The sequence below is a fragment of the Peromyscus leucopus genome, chromosome 18, assembly GCF_004664715.2.
Source record: "Peromyscus leucopus breed LL Stock chromosome 18, UCI_PerLeu_2.1, whole genome shotgun sequence".
NCBI classification, from domain to species: domain Eukaryota; kingdom Metazoa; phylum Chordata; class Mammalia; order Rodentia; family Cricetidae; genus Peromyscus; species Peromyscus leucopus.
Genome location: NC_051078.1, coordinates 25998865 through 26018639, shown reverse-complemented (window position 1 = coordinate 26018639; position 19775 = coordinate 25998865).

The following is a 19775-nucleotide window of genomic DNA, read 5'->3' as shown; positions in this document are numbered from 1 at the left end:
ACAGGGTTTATTTTGGAACAGAATTGGGATATGTGAAATTATCAACAAATACATATATCAGTTCATACAAAGGTGAGCTCCTTCAGACAGACTTATTGGTAATCAGGAAAGGTATTTTCAGAAGGCAAGATAAATCTTCAGACAATTCTGAGTAACATACAGGTCAGAAATATATAAAGTGACTTTAAGTCATATTATTTAGTATTAAATTATCTAGGTATAAAAAATGTAAAGTACACTTAAATTCAAGCTTAAATAAAAATATAAAATGATAAATGTAATAGTGATTTGCACATACTATGTAGCATTTTCCCTTGAATTGTACCATTAGCCTTTATAAACAAATATTTAATATTTATTTAGATATTTATATCCTGAGAGACTATGTGTTTATAGTAAAACTAAACTTTTGCTTTCTTTAATTATCCATGAATATAGAATACTTTTAGTTAGAGAGGGTAAGCAGCTATATTTTGCATTGAAAGATGTGGCCTTCCTTTTAATAAGACACCAAGTAATACTCTAGAAGTATATGAAATAATTCAAAATATTCAATAACCAAGACCAACTATGAATTAAAGACTTATTGAGAAAAATAAATTTTACAGTTTTATTGTATTACTCTAAGTAAAACAAAATTCATAATTTATCTATAGTATTTGAAAATTTAGTTAATATTGTTAAATCCATGCTTATATAATAAAATCATTTTCATATGATTCCCAGAAATGTTTAATGAAATATTTTTAATAACTTATTTTGTTAGAATCTTTTAATAATAATATTATTATTGGTACATTAGAGTTGAAAATGTTAAGAGTAATTTTGAGAATAGTAACTTTAATATTTAAAATATGCTGGCTATATTTTAGAGGAATAACAAATGAGTATTACTACTTTAGAATATTTTACAGATAAGACAAAATCTACATAGTCTGTTTGTAAGAGGACTTGGAGCATGAGAATTGACTCAGGGTTAATAGTACTTAATATTTTTGCAGAAGACCTGAGTATGGGTCTATAGCCCCTGTATAACTGAAGGTAGAAATGAAGATAAGTAAAAATTAAGAAAAGACCCAAACTAGTGGTTTACAACAGCAACTCCAGTAGTCAAAGTCAACTATTTTGACCCCCAAAGTACCCTGTACACACATAATATAGATACAGAAATTCAGCAAATCCACAAATATAATAAATAAATAAATAAATAAAATAAATAGATAAATAAATACCATTCTACAAAATGGAGGGGGGCATTGTTACTAGTGATTGTACCACAGAATAAGTCTTTTTTACTAATTGTCTATATTAACAGTTCAATCACCATAAAAACAGAACAATGAAAAGGGTTGTGAACAAATGAAGATAATGATTATTTTATGCATCTGACTTCCAAAATTCCCCAGTTGCTGATCTGATTTCCTGAATTCATACTTATTTTATTCATGTTGCAGTGTATCTTTAGAAATAGATACCTTCATATTATTGGTATCTCTATTATCTCTCTCTTTCTCATATATATATATATATATATATATATATATATATATATATATATACATATATATGATAGATAGATAATCAATCTATTAATCATCTATCTGTCTATTTACCTATCTAATCAAATAATTCTAACAATATCAAATCTTATTGTTTTAGAACGGTATTCGTGTTTATAACAGTCAAGCAAGATAAATTAAGTAAATAAATAAATGGTTATAATAGTTGACTTTGTGTGCAATAGGAGAAATTCATCCATTGGAGTTTTTCAGTTACATAAACATGAACTGGGGCTCTAGACATAGACCAGCAGTTTAGAGCAATTCTTGATTATCCAGGTAACTTGGGTTGGATTTCCAGAACTTATATTGTTGCTCACAACCATCTGTAAATTTAGTTCGGGGGAGTTAGAAACTATTGTCTTTCCTGAGTACCAGACACACATGTGTACTAATACATACATGCATGCAGATAAAACATTTATACACAGACAACAAATACATCTAAAAAATTAAAAGGATAAGCTGTTAATTAAGTAGACATTTTTCTCCAATATACTAACAGCTGAAAAGTCATTAAGTCTAATAATAAAGAAAGAACTGTCTATGAAGGCCACAGAAACAATCATGTATTCTGAGCCAACAGGCTTTTTTTCTTTCCTCCTGCAAGGTTAAATCTTAAAGCGCTAATGAGAAATGTCAAATTCAAGCAAAACAGTCTTGCGCTGTTTGTTTTGTTTCCAACACTGAGGCGTGTATCTGAAACCAGATCTCTTTCTTCTCCTCGACCCGGCTTCTTAATGTACGTTTAAGTAGGATAACATATACATTTAGCCATTTTGTCCTCCCCACCAAACATAATCTGTTTTATTGTTTCAGGAATTCAAAATAAACCATTTTGTGAGAAACATATTCTGCACGATGAAGCTTCCTGAATGGCCATTATTATCTCAGAAATACATGGGTGCTATCACAAGGCTTACCATTTACAGTTTCATTTCTTTTGAAAAAAAAATGTTCTGAAAGTGTGGGGAACAGCATTGAAATTTCCTAGGAAATTTTATGGAATTTAAGCCTCCTCTGTACAGATAAAATACAAATTTTTTTAAGGTTAAGTTCTGTCAATTAAATATACTAGAGGAAATTGTTTCTGTATTTAAAATTAAGTAATTATTTTATATTAGGAAATATTGTGTTTATATATATATATATATATATATATATGTTTCCAAGCATGATGCATTGGTACACATTCCAGGAGGCAAGGCAGGAAATTGTTTTGACTGGGCTATATAATGAGACTGTTACAAAACAGGAAAAGCAAATAAAATAATATCCTATTTAAAAAGTATTGAAATGCATTCATACATTCCTAGCTGTGTACAATAAATGTGTATAAAATTAGTAAATGCATGTGTGCTTATGTACTTGTCTGTGTGTGTGTGTGTGTGTGCCCTAATGCATTCACAAGCATATTATTTATTCCCTCTCTTCTGAAAATAACTTGCTATTTCCTTATGTTGAGGTGAGCATTTCTTGGAGTAAGGAGGAGGGCTCAATTTAGAGCATGCTTTTGCAGAGGAATCAGCTTACTTCTCAGAATTCACATGCTGGCCCACAACCATCTATAACTCTGATTTCAAGGGGTCTGAAGCTCTCTTCTTATTTCTGCCTGCACCATACATGCCAGACCAAATCTTCATACACATACAATAAAAATAAATAATTTTAAAGTGGTAATTTCTTCCTCCAGTTCATAACCCCCATTTTTAAACCATTGTCCTTCATTGTCCACCCATGCAAACAACGCAGCTTGTCTCCTAATGTAACAATGTGACACAGTGGAGTTCCTTTACCTATTACATCTCAGTGCTGTGCATTAGTTACTGGAAGCCAAGAATTTTAAGAACTTGGCTTTTCCTGCCATGTTTACTGCAGTGTCACACAAATAGTAGTATATCAGAATGTGTTTACTGTAAGAATGGATGAGTTTTGTTCACTTCCTCAAAAGTGTCTTATTGTCTGACCATCTCTGCATGAACAAAGACTTATAGCTTTCTTGTAAGTATTCTTCCAGATGTTGAGGCAAGTACTGTAGAAATGCCCCCATGAAAGGAAGATTTATAACTACTTTGCATTTCTTCTTTTGTTTGATGGCCTACTTAGGGAAGAATAATATAGTTCAAAGGGGCGTGAGACCAGAGCATGTTAATGAAGAGTTGGAGCTTCATCAAAATAAAATGTTTACCTCATATGCTTTGTAGAACAAAAATGAAATGGTGCATGTAAAATCTTTAGCAAAGGACAAGCATATAATAAGAAGGGCATGACGCCAGAATGCTAATGAAGAACTGTCTTTTCTAATAAAGCATAGCTTCCTTGGGCAGAGGGACCTGAGAATTATTTCTGCACTTACAGTAAATGACTTTAGGGTCTTTACTTCATTTAGGCCTTCTACTTCAGACTGGTTTACAAGTGTGGTCATTACATAATTGTTACTAGTAGACCTTTTTAGTCTATACTGGGAAAGGCTTCTAGTTTTAAACATATATATGACCACCTTATTCCCTGTCATTCTTCATGCCCACTTCACCGTTTAAATGTGTCATGACAGCATCAACAAAATGGAGAGATGTCAGGTTCTTGCAATCCTAATAAACAAAATGATAAAATATTATTTTCTCTCCATAGAACAATATGCCTGCAGATTCATATTGATACATAGGAAAACATTTTGCTTTGTTGTAGAAATAATTTCAAACTTGCAAGGAATTTTTAAATTCAAAGGAAAGAAAATATGCCTCTTATATCAAAGATGAGCATTTAACTACATGTTTTCACAGATATTAAATACAACAATAATGTTTTGCATGTGGAAACTGTCAGTCTTGATTTTCAAGGCAAAATGGAAATTAGGAAAAGAGTCAAACTAAAACATAATTAAATAGTAATATAGCTATTAAAATGTTCCAAAAAATACCTATTAAGAATAGTTTGCAGAAATATGCTTTTGTAAAATATATCACTCCATGTAAGTGGAAGTATAACATGAATATTATTCATTCTTTTCAATTGAAGTTCGGTAATGCACTTTAAAAAACTCACTGTTCTTGTGAGTTTTTTTTAACAGAAACAGGAAGAACATAAAATCATACATTTATACAATAATAATTGTCATTACATCGGGATTTTATGTGAAATAGCTCAGGGGATCTGGAGCTCAATGACTTTATAAATAAGAAGTTCCCTCTCAGAACTAATTGAGCCTTTAATTAGAAATGGATTTGTCTTTATTTATTTATTTGTCTGTTTATGACATGATATGTTTGTTTGCTTGTCCTGTTGTTCCAAAGCATGGACCTAAATATTTACTCCACATGCATTGAAAAACAGGGCATTAAAACAAAATAAAATGATATTCAGTGTGTGTTCTGTAGGGCAATCCTTTGGTCTTGGTGGCAAATATTAGCCCTTTATACTATGCTAACTGCATTGTTTTAGTTTTATTCATTTTAAAGCTAACAGTAGAGACCATGTGTAGGCATATTATTCTGTCCCACCTGCAATCTCTCAAATGACCACATAAAGACTTATTATTAATTATAAATGCTTGTCCAATAGCCTTGACTTATTTCTAAGGAGCTCTTAAAACTTTAGTTAACCCATTTCTGTAAATTAACTTGCTGTCAATTGTCTCATGGCGTGTAACCACATCTTGTACACATCCTGCTTCCTCTGCATCTGGCTGGTGATTCCACCCTTCTATGTCCCAGAGACCTCTCTCCCTGTCTGCAAGTCACACCTAACTGTAGCTAGAGTTTTCCTGCCTTGCCCATAGTCAGGACAAATTTTTATCACCCACCAGTCCCACAGCCGCTCAGACCCAACCAAGTAAACACAGAGACTTATATTGCTTACAAACTGTATGGCCATGGCAGGCTTCTTGCTAACTGTTCTTATAGCTTAAATTATTCCATTTCCATAAATCTATACCTTGCCATGTGGCTCATGGCTTACCAGCATCCTCACATGCTGCTTGTCCTGGCGGCTGGCAGTGACTCCCTTTTCCTTCTTGTTCCCTTAATTCTCCTCTCTGTTAGTCCTGGCTATACTTCCTGCCTAGCCACTGGCGAATCAGTGTTTTATTTATTGACCAATCAGAGTAATTTGACATACAGACCATCCCACAGCACCTAACCTCTTCCTGACTAACTATTGGCCATTTAGCATTTTATTAAACCAACAAGAACAACACATCGTCACAAGGTACAAAAAGAATGCTCCATAACATTTCCCCCCTTTTGTCCAATTAAAAAGAAGGCATTAACTTTAACATAGTAAAATTATATACAACAAGAAAAATTATTAAGTAAGAATAACAGTTACAATATCCAGTCCATTTGTATTGGCAAATTTAGAAAAAAAATGCTCTATTATATATCTTATCTTTGTGAGTCTAATGTTTTATACTTAATTTACTTTTTATCATGACTAAGAAAAATATAAGTTTAATTATTTATCCTTTAACTTTATCAAAGACCCCAGAAAAATGTAATATTACCTAATGACAGGGGCATCTAGCTGCCTGGACAGTCACCCAAAGTTCATCTGCAATATTGGGACATCCGTCTTTGGCCTACAGGCCCATTATATCTGATAGGCTACTATGAGAAGCAGGGGATTTTGAAGGATTGTTCTACTTTGTCTTGGCAGAGTCTGGCAGTCACTCTCTTTTGTGTATTTCTGGTTCACTTTGGACAATATACTTTTAGCAATAGCTTTTTCCCCCAAATGGCTACCTTTTGCCATAAGGAAAGCAAAATCCATATGGAGTTTCTTCAATGTCCATTATCTTCTCTGAGATAAATTAATGCTGCCAGTTACAGATGTGTCTCACTGTCATGGAAAGTCTTAGGTTATTAAACATTAGATGCAATATCCTGTAGGTCTATGGAGTGTTTGAAGAAAATGTATCTATCTAAATATATCTATTTGACCTTGAAAACATACCTAATATGACTATAAGTTTGATTATTATAGATGACTAACGACTAACCTATAATTCTTAATTATACATTACGTTTTAGAGGATCTGTATAAGTACAATACCCCAAACAAGAGTAGAAGCATACATATAGTATAACAAAAGTAAGTTTAAATTTGTATCAATAAACAAAAATCCATACCAATTTATTTGAGGTTAATGTCTATTCAAAAGTTGACTGAACAATCCACCCTTTTATCTCACCATTTTTATAATATAGCCTCCTTTTTTCCTTTAGAATGAGACCTTTGAATCTAACTCCTTTGTTTAGCTTTTTCTCTGACCATGACCAAAACCAACTTGTAATCCCCACACCCCAAGTGATGACAAACATCCACAAATCCTCCCTTCAGATTGTGGGCATTGTTTTCTCTAGACTGATTCTTGTTGTCTGGGGATGATGACATCTTTTAGAGATCCTGAGAATATCAGGGTAAGGGTCATGTCCTGACTAGAGTAGTCTGTAGGGCTGGGCCATCTCAGTCAGCAGGCTTGAAGCTGTACTGGATGCAGAACTAGGACGAAACTGCACAGAAGCACTCTGAGGCACTTTGCTAGATCACCTGGGCACCTGTTTCATTGGTGTATGGTCCCTTTGCTTGGAAAACACTTTCAAAGGTATACATATCTGCATTAATATAAGTATAGACTGTGTGTTGTACATATGTCAGCCAAAGATGATTTTTTGTTTTGTATTTCAGCAGGTAAAAATATGTCACATGTCTTATAGTTTTTCTAGGTTTATTTTTTATGTAGATAAGCCAAGATTTTTCAGGAGGTCTTCTCCAGTCAAACCCAATCCTCTCCAACCCTGAATGAATCCACCACCTTTTATTTATTTATTTTTTTTGTGGGAATGAAAACACAACCTCTTCCCTAAAGCAACACACCTTTTCACTTCCATTTTGAAGTTAAAAATTTTTTTTAAATATATAGGTTGGTTTAATTTAGCAGTTTCCATAATCCGATGTCTCTCAGCAGCTATGGTTTATTAATCAGCAATCAAAAATTTAAAGCCAATAAAACACCATACAGAATCTAGACTCTCTGTGTATTTCCCATTTCTATGTAACCTATGTTTAATATTATTATTACTTTACTTCTCTCTTTAAACACTTTATTATTTTTAACTATTTCTATGACTGTCTATATTCTTTCTCTTTTCATTCTTAAGCCTATGTACAGTTTTAGACACTTTCCATCTGAATCTGTCTTTGCTGAGCATCTCTAGTGTTCTCTATTCATATGAGATAAATCTTAAACTGCTATGTCAGCCACTGGCATGGCTCAGCTTAGTATGTAGTGTTTTTACCTAGCTCTACCCACCTCAGTTTCCTGAGAGTCTACACTCATGGTAGACGTACTGGGGGAAGCCATGTTTATTGCCCCAACTCTGAGAAGTTTCTGGATCCACACTGCTGGAGGCATTTTTAGCTTGTCTCATACCACTGAGTAGTGTGCTACCCACTGTTCACAAACCTGATTTAAATGCTTGGCAGGAGGGCCTTTTAAATGTGCCATGCCTCTATTTGCTGCTAGCACCAAGCTTATCAGGAAGCCTACCAGGTAGCTGTGTTGGATTTCATGTTTCGAATTTTTTTTTTAAACTTTCTCAGGCTTAATGTGGATGTACATGATTAAAGTTGGGCACCATTTATAGGAAGAGTACTCTGTCCTATCAGCTCCCAAATATCTACATGAAGACTTATTATGAAACCTTGGCCAATAGCTTAGGCTTGTTTCTAGCTAGCTCGTATAATGTAAATTAACCCATTTCTATTAATTTACTTTCTGCCTCATGGCTTTATTACCTTACTCAGCCCATATTGCTTTCCTTCTTCCTCCATTCATGTCTGGCTAGTGACTCCGTGTGATATTGACCTTCTTCTAAGAGTTCCATCTGGCTCTCCTGCCTAGTTATTTGACATTTAGCTCTTTATTAAATCAAGGAAAGCAATGCATCTTCACAGTGTACAAAAATATTGTTCCACAACAACCACATAATAATTTCCCAAGTAATTATTTTTGGTTTTCTATATGTCATACTTTTGGAGTGCAATGCTTCTGTGGATCTGTACATTAGACAGTGGAAATACTATAGTCAAGGTCTATAATTTCATGCATTTGAAAATACATATGGGAAACAGTAGTTAGCTTTCTAACTCATCATTTCACCCCTACTACAATTTTTTGGGTTTTTTTCTATATTTAGCTAACCAATACTTATTTGTTCATTTATTCATTTATTCATCATTCATTTATAAAAGCAAGTGTTTCTTGATAGAGGAAAAGTTCTACTTTTGAAAATCATAGGCTGGCGAGTGAGATGTCTTAGTGGGTAAAAGTGATTGCCACCCAAGTCTGATAACTTGAGTTTCAGGTCTAAAACACATGGTGAGGAGAGCATGAGTACTCATCAAAGTTGTCCTCTGCCTTCCAGATACGCCCTGGGACATGCCTACACTAAGATATACACATACATGCATTAGTAAATAAAAATAATTTAATTGTTTTTGCAGTTAGAAAATGTTTAGAAGACCAACCTAACTTCAGAAAAGCTACAATTGCCAAGTGGTTTAACGTTCTTATATTGTTTTCCCCATTTTTTCTTTCACTATCTGGTGGTTTACAGCTCATTTGGATATAACACTTATCCTGCAAAAATGACATTTTTGGTGATGTTCTATGTTGCTCTAATATCCTTTATACACTAAATTGACAATGTCAGTTGCTCTATCATGAAAATAGAATGTTTATATCTTCAGGATGTTGTTGAACACCATTATATACCATAAATGAAATGACTTTCATGTATATGCTGTCCTATACACTTAGTGGACAGTAAGTAAGCAAGTAGACAAAGAGAGTTGTCGCTGGGAAGGCAGAGAGCAGTGAAGAGAGGCAATGTACCACACTATGCCTCTGGTAATGAGATCATGCTGGCTCACAAAATATCTGTAGCAAGTTACATGCTCCTGGAGATGAATAATAATACATTTTTGTTGGCATTTTCAAGCTTCAAAATATAAGACAATAGTTAATCACAAAATAAATTAATTGTGTTGAGATAATTTAGGCATAAAAAATAAAATATTGTCTATTATACATAGTAAATATAATTTATAGAATTTCTCTATTTACTAGAAATATTAATTTTAAGTAACATTTCTTTGTAAAACTGAACTTAAAATGAAGTAGAATGAAAGATTTTAAAATACCCTGAAATATACTGATGGTGGGGATGAAAGTTAGTATGGCTTTTACAACATGTAGCATGAACTTTGCTAAAAAAAAAAAAAAAAAAAAAAAAGACAATTAGAGTAGGACCCAGCAGCTCCAATCGTGAATATTACCCAAAGGAGATGAACTATTTTTATTAAACAGATATCCATGTCTCCATGTATGTAATAGTTATTCACAATAGACAACATATGGAATTGACCGAGATTTCTGTCATCAGATGAACAGATAAAACATCTATACTGTATTTATATAATAGAATGCTACTCAACCAGAGAAACAATAAAATACTACAATTTGCAGGAAGACAAAAAAGAAGAGCATATTGTATTGAGTAATATAAGCTAGACACAGAAAGATATACACCACACATTCTTAGATATACAAGGAAATATATATAAGTCAACCTGTACAATGATGGAATTGAATAGTAATCACTAACAAAGATAAACAGAAAACAGCAGCAACAGGATGAAGAGGGACTTGGGCCTACAGAGAAATGTGAGGGACAAGGACTTGGGAATCTGAAAATAGGAGGAGGATACATGGACCCAATTACGGTACAGTGTAGGCAAATATGGAAATGCAAATAATTTCGTTATTTTGTATACTAAATTAACGCTACAACTGCCACTGAACCATGTTAATATAATGTGATTATGCAAACTCATCCTCATTACCCTCGATTTGATTCTTGAGGGCACAGAACTTTTATTGAACCTTGACCTTTAACGTGATATTAGCTAGGTACTCCTATGAGAAAGTATATTTCTTTATGGAAAGGTAAAAAAGGCTTTTTACTTTATGTTTTTAAACTCGTCATTCCTACTTATCTATACCTTGTTTTGTGGTAATTGATTGATTCTAAGTCTTCAATGTTAGAAAGGAAACACTACTTGAATTCTAAAGAAAGCAGATGGATGTGAGGAGAAAACCCTGTGTCCTTACTGTCTCCATTAAGTAAATGAACTATGAAACAGTCTAGCACTAGCCTTCCAGTTAATTAATGTAATATGTGGCAAAATTGCTTAAACTATCAGAATTTTAAACTTATGATAAAACAGATTATGAAAACAGCAATTAATTCTGGGGAAAAATTCAAAACTATTTCCTTCTCTTCATCCTTAAATCGATATTGTCAGAGTGTTTTATACTAAAAATCGGGGAAAGAGACTAAGAGGATGATTAAGGGATGCTTAGCACTAACAATTATTTCACCACAAAAAATTCTTTCAAAATCTAAGTTTTTCTTTTGCTCCCTGGAATTATAACTGTTTTAAAACATCCCATTTAACTCATTCTTACAATCTACATGTACAAGCAACAACTATAAGTTATAACACATACTCATTTTCATAACAAATAGAATGAAGGTAGAATTTAACTTTAATAAACTCTGGTGTAATAAACATTCTACTGCAACACAAGAGTACAAACACCATCTGCATACCAGCTGTGTCTCAAGCCTTTCAACTGTTGGAAAATCTTGCTACCACTAAATAAAGCAGATGGATTCTTGAAAGTTGTGATGAACTTTAAAAATCTTCAGATCAGGTCTTTTATATTCTTTATTAGCTAAAAGTCAAAAAAAAAAAAAAAACAAGAAGAAAGTTCATGGTCTTTAGAGGTTCACTTCCTTCACTTTTAGACTCTGCCAAATATTCAGTTCTTTGTCAACAGAGGCATGACCACCTTTGAAGACATTGGTCCCCCTGAGCACAATGCTTTCAACAGATAACCAGAAGCTTGTCTCTTACACACATGAACAATATCTAACATTTGCATTTTAAATAATGGCGATCTAGCTCTGATAAAATTATCTCAGTAATCCAAGAGACTCAACAGGTATGTAATTTACATAATTGGAATAATTTGCATAATTGGAATTTCTTATCAAAAAACTTTAATAGGCAATCATTATGAGATCCATTATTTAGTAAAATATATAAATGGTAATTTTTTTGTAATCTAGTATTCAATTAATATATTACTGATTTTCAAGGTGTTTCAGTTCTATGAACACAAAGGAAAACAAATATAACCAAAACATTTGTCTCTAATTAGGCAGGAGATGATCTAAATCTATAACTGGAAGCCCTTTCTAGACTTCCCTAGAGGCAAGTAAAGTTTGTGTCTCAATGTCTAGCACTTCATCTTTGGTTACAATTAATTTCTGATGCTTTCATACACACTAGATTCCCTTAACCCTGTATTTAACATGAGGAAATGGCACATAAAGATACAGAAAAAGTGGTTTCTAAGTTTAGTATAAAAGATGTGCAGGAGACAGATGGAGTGCCCATGGGCAACCCATTTCATTAGCATTGGCAGCTATGTTTTAGTGGTGTGAATTAAGGGGTTACGCTAAGGCGAACCTTAGTTCAGTCTGTAGTGTTCAGGTAAGAGTTGAAGGGGAAAAAATAGAGAAGATGATGACTAGGAAGATTAAGTTCAAGAATAAACTTAATGTTATTAAGTTTATCGAGTGTAAAAATATATTTGTATTCAATTTCTGTACAAATTATTTTTTCCTTTAGATATTTAATCATTTGTAAACTATTTGATTATTAGTTCAATAAGTGTGTGCGTGTGTGTGTGTGTGTGTGTGTGTGTGTGTGTGTGTGCATGTGTGTGGGTAGGGGATCTGAACTAGAACCTCACACATGCTAAGCAATTGCTCTATCATTAAGCAGTATTCCAAACCTTGTTTTTATTTTTCATGAGGGTCTTATTAATTTGTCAAGATTGGTGATGAACTTGACTTTGCTGTCTAAGCTTCCTAAATCTGCAAGCGTGAGCCACCAGGCTTAGAAACTTCTGCTTTGTTTTAAACACGAACTAGTAACCTTTTATTGGGTATTATTTCTATTTGAGATGAGAAAATATTCAACCTTAAATTCTTTTTGGATTTGAGTAGGACAAGTGGTGACATTCAGAAGCTCCTTACGTTTCTACTTCCGTCACTGTTCATGTTTAATTTCCTTGTGAGAAATGAAGTAGCTGGAAAACATATAAGCTGCCCATGTTGTTGTGTTAAGCCCATGATGCTAACTTTCTCAAGTTCATGTGCTTCTTGCAATACTGATCATAAGCTCTGTGAAATGCATCATTAATGCTTTGGGGGGTGAAATTCAATATTAATATCCAGCTTGGCAGCTCCCCTAGTTTAACCCCCATGAGTTCATTCTCCTTACCTCAGAGTTCTGGGCAGGTAGAAAGAATAAACAGAATGTTAAAAGAAACTGTAACAAAAACCTCTTTAGAGTCCAGTGAAGGGTGGATAGACTTCCTTTTTGGGTTAACTTTGGGCCCAGTGCACTCCATATAGTAAGGGATTTACTCCCTATGAGGTTATGTTTGGAAGGCCACCCCAATTGCTTCCCAGATTCAGAGACCAGTGGTTGGCAGATATTTCTAACCATTCCTTTCTCAAGTCAATAAAGCCCCTCCAGTCCTCCATACAGGCTATTGATTGGATTGTATGAGAGACCCAGCCGACCTCTGAGTCCTCCACCTGTTTTCCCTTGTTTGAGTCCAGTGATACCATCTTGGGGCAATGAAACCAACTTGGAAATGACCCTACACAGTGATTCTCTCCACTCCTATGACTGTAAAGGTAGCTGGCATTAAGTCAGGGATCCACCACACCCAGGTCAAGGAAGCCAAAGCCATGGATGTCATTGCCAATGGACTGTCTCCTGCACTATGAACCCGTTAATATTAAGGTTTCATTAGGCCCCAAGCCCATCCACTCCCTGCCCTTCTACCTCCTGAGTTTCATGTTTTGTCCTATGAGTATGAGTATAGAGTCATGGTCCAAACCTCACCACCTGCAGGATTGGGCCTGGGAACTATGGAAGCCAGATACATGGAACGAAGTGATAGATAATGTGTCTATGGACCAGCAACCCATATTCCATCTTGACCTTTGCTCACTGGTACCCACTTGAAGTGTCTGGTTGTATTGGAGGAAGGAAAGATATGGAAGTTTATATTTTGAGATAGGAATAGAGTTTCCAGTTCTATACATGCCCTGCCACTAGGACCCCTAGTTGCCAGGAACAAGGAAGTTTCCATTGCAAAAATTGTGGTTGCTAAACAGAAGAGAGACAATGACATTAATCAGATAATTGATGCCAGTCTCTGTTCCCTTGGAACCACTGGCTAACTACTCTGCTATCAGCATTGGCTGGGCCTCTAATTCTCATTGTTTTGGGATTAATGGTGGTATTATGCAAGTGTTTAGATGTTTAATATATAATATATATTATGAGCACAGACATATGTGTTCTTATAAAAGTTATGAAACACTGTGGTGTTATTTAAACAATTTTCTTGGTAATTAACACAATGATGGATGAACATACCTTCTGTGAATGAATAGATTATTAAATAAAAATTAATAAAAATTAAAAAATGTTTTATTTACATATAAAAGCATCAATAGTCATAGTTAATAAAATCTTAAAGTAGTCATGAGTTTGGTTGCATGAGAACTTAGCTGGTATTCAATGGGTATAATGGGGGACTGTTTAAAATACTGGTTGCCGTAATTTCTCATACAACAGCAATAATTTCATTAAATATGTTTGTGTCTTAAAATTTTTGTTACATATCATAAATGTATAATGCAACTTATTTATTTAAAAAATCAAGAAAAGATTCAACCCTCACCTGAGAAACTTCTACATGCAATAGATGGTGATTAGCATGGAGACCCACAACTGGCCAAGGTGTTGAGGATATGAATGAGACAATGGAGTAATCACCAAAATTATATATATATATATATATATATATATATATATATATATATATATATATAATTTATATCCCCTCCTCCCAGGTCTCAGGGATCATTGTGAATAGGGTCGGTGATTGTAAGAGTTAGAGACAGTGGTTAACTACAAAGAAGCCTTGATTTCTGGAGAAGGCAAGGAACATTAATTCTCAGCAGTTGAGACGGATTGCATAAGGCCTGTGCAAATCCAATGCAGGACAAAACACATAATGAAAAGGAAGTGGGCACACAGTCAGTCCCAACCCTAGCAGAGGAGCTATTGGCATGTGATAGCTTCTTGGAGATTGAGAGTTGGTTTTCTGTGAAGTTGTCCATGCTCCAGTGGAAGGCCACACAAACAGTTATATACGAGGAGTGAAAATTGAACTTAATTGGTGTAAAAATCAGAGAACACATTGTTGGGTGGAAAGAGAAGAGGAGTGGATCTGGAAAGAGTTGGGAAAGTCAATATATATATGATCAAAACAGTATATAAAATTCTAAAAGAACTAATGAAATTTTTTTTTAATTGGAGCTGGCAAAAAATTCAGCATTTCAGTGAATATGAGCCTTTGCTGTAGCCTAGGGACAGGAACTCAAACCGTGGGACCTGTGTGGTAGAGGATAAAACTAATTCTCATAAGTTGTTCTCTCATATCCATACATGCTCTGTGGCACAGACATATAAATGAACACAGGAAGATATATATATATATATATATATATAAATGAATTGAATGGAATTTACTTACACAGGATTCCAATCAGTAACATATGGACTGTATATCAGATTGCTAAGATCAACTTATTTGTGTTCATAACAATGCTGAAAAATGTGATTTTATTTCATTCCACATAAGTTATTACTTATATATTAATGTTAGTAAAATTTATTTAAAAATTTTTGAACAGATCCAGGCAATTTTACTTTCAACTTGATTTTTGTTTTTACATATAATTAAGTAGATGAATTGCTAAATGGTCTTATTAAATTAAAAAAAAAAAACATGGAGCCAGATATAGGAGTGAAAACCTGAGAAATCAGAGAAATAGGGAAAGTCACAGCTAACCTTATCTCACCAACTTGGCAACTTCTAAATGCGAGTTACATCCTCTCTACCCATGCCTATATGCCTTGCTGTTCTGCCATCTGATTTGCTCTCTCTGTCCAGCTACATCACTCTTTCTGCCCAGCTCTGTCACTTTCTGTCTGTCTGTACAGACCTCCAGACCTCCAGGGTTAACTAGTGTTGGAATTTAAGGCAGGTGTCACCACACCTGGCTCTGTTCCCAATGTGGCCTTGAACTCACAGAGATCCAGGCAGATCTCTGCCTGCCAAGTGATAGGATTAAAGGCATGTGCTACCATTGCCTGCCTTCTTTGTTTACTTATAATGGCTGACTTTTTTCTCTGATCTCCAGTCAAGCTTTATTTATTAAAGCACAAATAAAATATCACCACATAATTGTACTTTGCAGTTCACAAATATAAATAGTGAAATAATTAATTACATACTCTGTATTTAAATTTCTTTATTTATATATACATATATCATAAAAATGAATATTTCATAGGTAAATCTACTTACGAAAATAAGTTAAACAATGCTACTCATCACTTAGAATACTTAGAACAGTATATGAAACATCTCAATAAGATTATAGAATTGTGTCCTATTTTTTTTAATTTGAGGTTTTTTTATGATCAACATTCTAGACATTTGCTAAAATACATTATTGCTTCCAAAATAAAATATTGCACTGTCAATAAATGTGAATGATATGATGTGTTAGCTATAAACCCATGAGAAGGATATGGGAATCAAAGTGAAAAAAACAAAGTTACAAGCCTGAAATTGCATGGAACTTTGAAAATGAGTTTTGTATCTTGTAAATCTATTCTCCAATGATTTGAAATTCGGCAGTGAATGCAAAGTATTGCCCCTAATAAGCTTTTAGTACTACCTGTCCTAGCAGAAGCTTTCCTGTTAATAGTGATGCTGTAGAAAAGCAATTTGTTTTGTGGAATAAAAGGGAATCAACAGAAGTCAGACAGAGAAATCCAATTTTATCCTCAGACAGGCACAAAGCAGTATGCCTTCCATTTTAATGACTGGCAGCTTCTATTTCTTTATACAAACATCGTGTAAGCAATGAACACACAGCCAATAGAGACACAGTCCAGTCTGAAAAGTATTCATGACATCTTTTGTGTCGCCCTTCCTCCCAAAGATGAAACGTGCATCCCAACACAGAGTGCAATGCTGTCAAGTTCCACACAGAATTTCAAAATAAAAAAAAAAAAAATGGAAACAATCATTTTGATAAAGTTGTGCACCGAACAGTATATCTATGTGGGGCAACAGCATTAGAATATCCAGAGAGAAAGAGGGAGAGGAGAGGGGGAGAGAGAAGGAGAGAGAGGGTATGGGAAGAAGACAGGGGGAGACAAAAGAAGAGGAACAAAAAGCAAAGGACAATTGTCTAAGTCCAGGTTCCCCAGTAAAGGTACTTAGTTATATGGACAGAACTGAAGATTGCCATATTAAGTGAGATGAGATAGAATTATGCTATGGATATCACTCTGTATGCTGTGAATGTGTTGCTCTGATTGGGTAATAAATAAAGTGCTAATTGGCCCATAGCCAGGCAGGAAGTGTAAACGGGACAAAGAAAAAGGAGAATTCTGGGAACAGGAAGGCTGAGTCAGGAGATAGGTAGTACTAAAAGCTACTGCCATGAGAAGAAAGATGTAAAGATACCAGTAAGCCATAAGCCACATGGCGAAGTATAGATTTATGAAAATTGGTTAATTTAAGATGTAAGATCTAGCTAGCGAGAAGCCTGAGCCAATTAATATAAGCCTCTGTGTGTTTACTTGGGTTCAAGTGGCCACAGGGCCGTGGAGCCAGGCAGGAATAGGAAATGTTCTAGCTACATTCACACAGACATTTTAAAAATAACAAAATGTTATGAGCCTGTATCTAACGTGTGGCAATAGAAGTGAGACTCTATGGGAGGAGGAATGGAACCAGAGACCAAGCAGTAAAGAAAAATGAGAAGTATGGAGTGGAGAATACGGTCAAAGCATGTTGACATATTTGAAAAGAATGTCTTCAGGAAACAGATCAGTATGCCCAGTGAATGTTTACAAAATTAAACTAAACATTTAATGAACATGTTCCTTATGAAGATAATGATCCATCCTGTCGGTGACCTGACAGGGTATTTGCTTTAGCATGGGCAGCATACACAAGCAGGGAATACATGCACAGGGAAGCGTGGGCAGAGAGATGTTGAAGTAATTGGTAGAACTCGAAGGAAGCCCCAAGACAAAGAAGTGGAGGTAAAAATAGAGGCAAATTTAGGTTTTATGGGTCGCAGAGCTGCCTAAAGTGGCCTCTAAACATGGCACTATTGTGGTGGTATTGTGTTCCCCAAAATATTGTGTACTCTAATAAATTTATCTGGGGTCAGGGAACAGACAGCCACTAGATACAAAGGCTAGAAAATGGTGGCACTCACACCTTTAATCCTAGCATTCCAGAGATAGAAATCCCTCTGGATCTCTGTGAGTTCAAGGCCACTTTGGAAATAGCCAAGCATGGTGACACACGCATTTAATCCCAGAAAGCCAGCCTTTAATCCCAGGGAGTGGTGGTAGAAAGCAGAAAGATATATAAGGCGTGAGGACCAGAAACTAGAAGATTTTGGCTGGTTAAGCATTCAGGCTTTTGAGCAGTAATTCAGCTGAGACCCATTCGGGATGAGGACTCAGAGGCCTCCAGTCTGAGGAGACAAGACCAGCTGAGGATCCGACTAGGTGAGATAGCTGTGGCTTGTTCAGTCTCTCTGATCTACCAGCATGGATCCCAATAACTGGCCTCGGGTTTGATTTTATTAATAAGTACCTTTAAGAATCCTGCTACACACTATATCCCTCTATGCGATAACTCAGTGTGTGAAATAATTTAGGTTGCTGCTGTAGTTAGGAATTCCTGAAATTAAAAGATTTAGTGGCCAGTCCCTTCACACATGCTGTAAGCCTTCTCAGAGTCCTAGAGAGTCTTTTGGAAAGGGGCATCCTCACAAATGATTACTTTAAGTTGCACATTTTCATGATAATGATACTAGGAGAAATAAGGTAGTAGTCGATTTTGTGTTAAATAGATTAGGTATGTATCTAGAATGTGGTTTCACATTCCTCTCTCTGTTCAAAATCAATTCTGGTGGCTAAATACAGTGATTTTTCAGCTCATGGTCCTATTTTGAATAATATGCTGCATTTTAGTCTCTTTGTTGTTTTGCTTTTATTCCCTTCTTTTCAGGGTTGTCTTAGCTGTGATAATACATAGTTACTGAAAGCAACTTGGGGAGGAAGGAGCTTATGTCAGCTTATAGTTCCACAACACATTTTATCACTGAAGGATGTCAGGGCAGAAACCTGAAGGTAGGAGCTGATGAAAAGGCTACAGTGGAGTGCTGCTTATTGACTTGCTCTCATGGCATATAACCTTCTTCCTGACAGCATCCATGACCACCAACCCAGGTGTGCCATTGCCCCAGTGAACACCAATTAATACAACGTATACTACCTATTGATATATGTATATTATATACACAATTATACTATATACACATATACATAAAATAATGTACTAGGCTTTTATGGGGGGGGGCACAAGCAAGCTCCCAAATCATGTCACAGAGACTTTTTATTAGTTTTGATTGTTTTTCCTAGCTTAGGCTCATTTCTGGCTAGTTCTTATAACTTATGTTAACCTGTTTATCTACATTTTTCCTCAGGGATTTTTACTTTCTTTCTGTATATCCTACTTTCACTGCTTCTTCTGTCTGCTGACATGTGCCTGGCTTCTAGTCCTGGGCATCTCCCTTGTTCTCTCCTCCTCCTCCTCTCATTCTTCTTCCTCATCTCTCTTTCTTTTCTCCTATTTATTCTCTCTGATCCAGCAGCTCTGGCTATCCCTCTCCTGACTAGCTACTGGCGGTTTAGCTTTTTGTTAGACCAATCAGGGACCTTAGGCAGGCAAGATGAAACAGATGCAACATATCTTTACACAATTAAACAAACATCCTTACACCATTAAACAAATGCAGCATAAACATAAGTAACACACCTTTACACAGTTAAAGTAATATTCTGCAGCGTAAACAAATATAACATATCTTTGCCTAGTTAAAATAATATTCC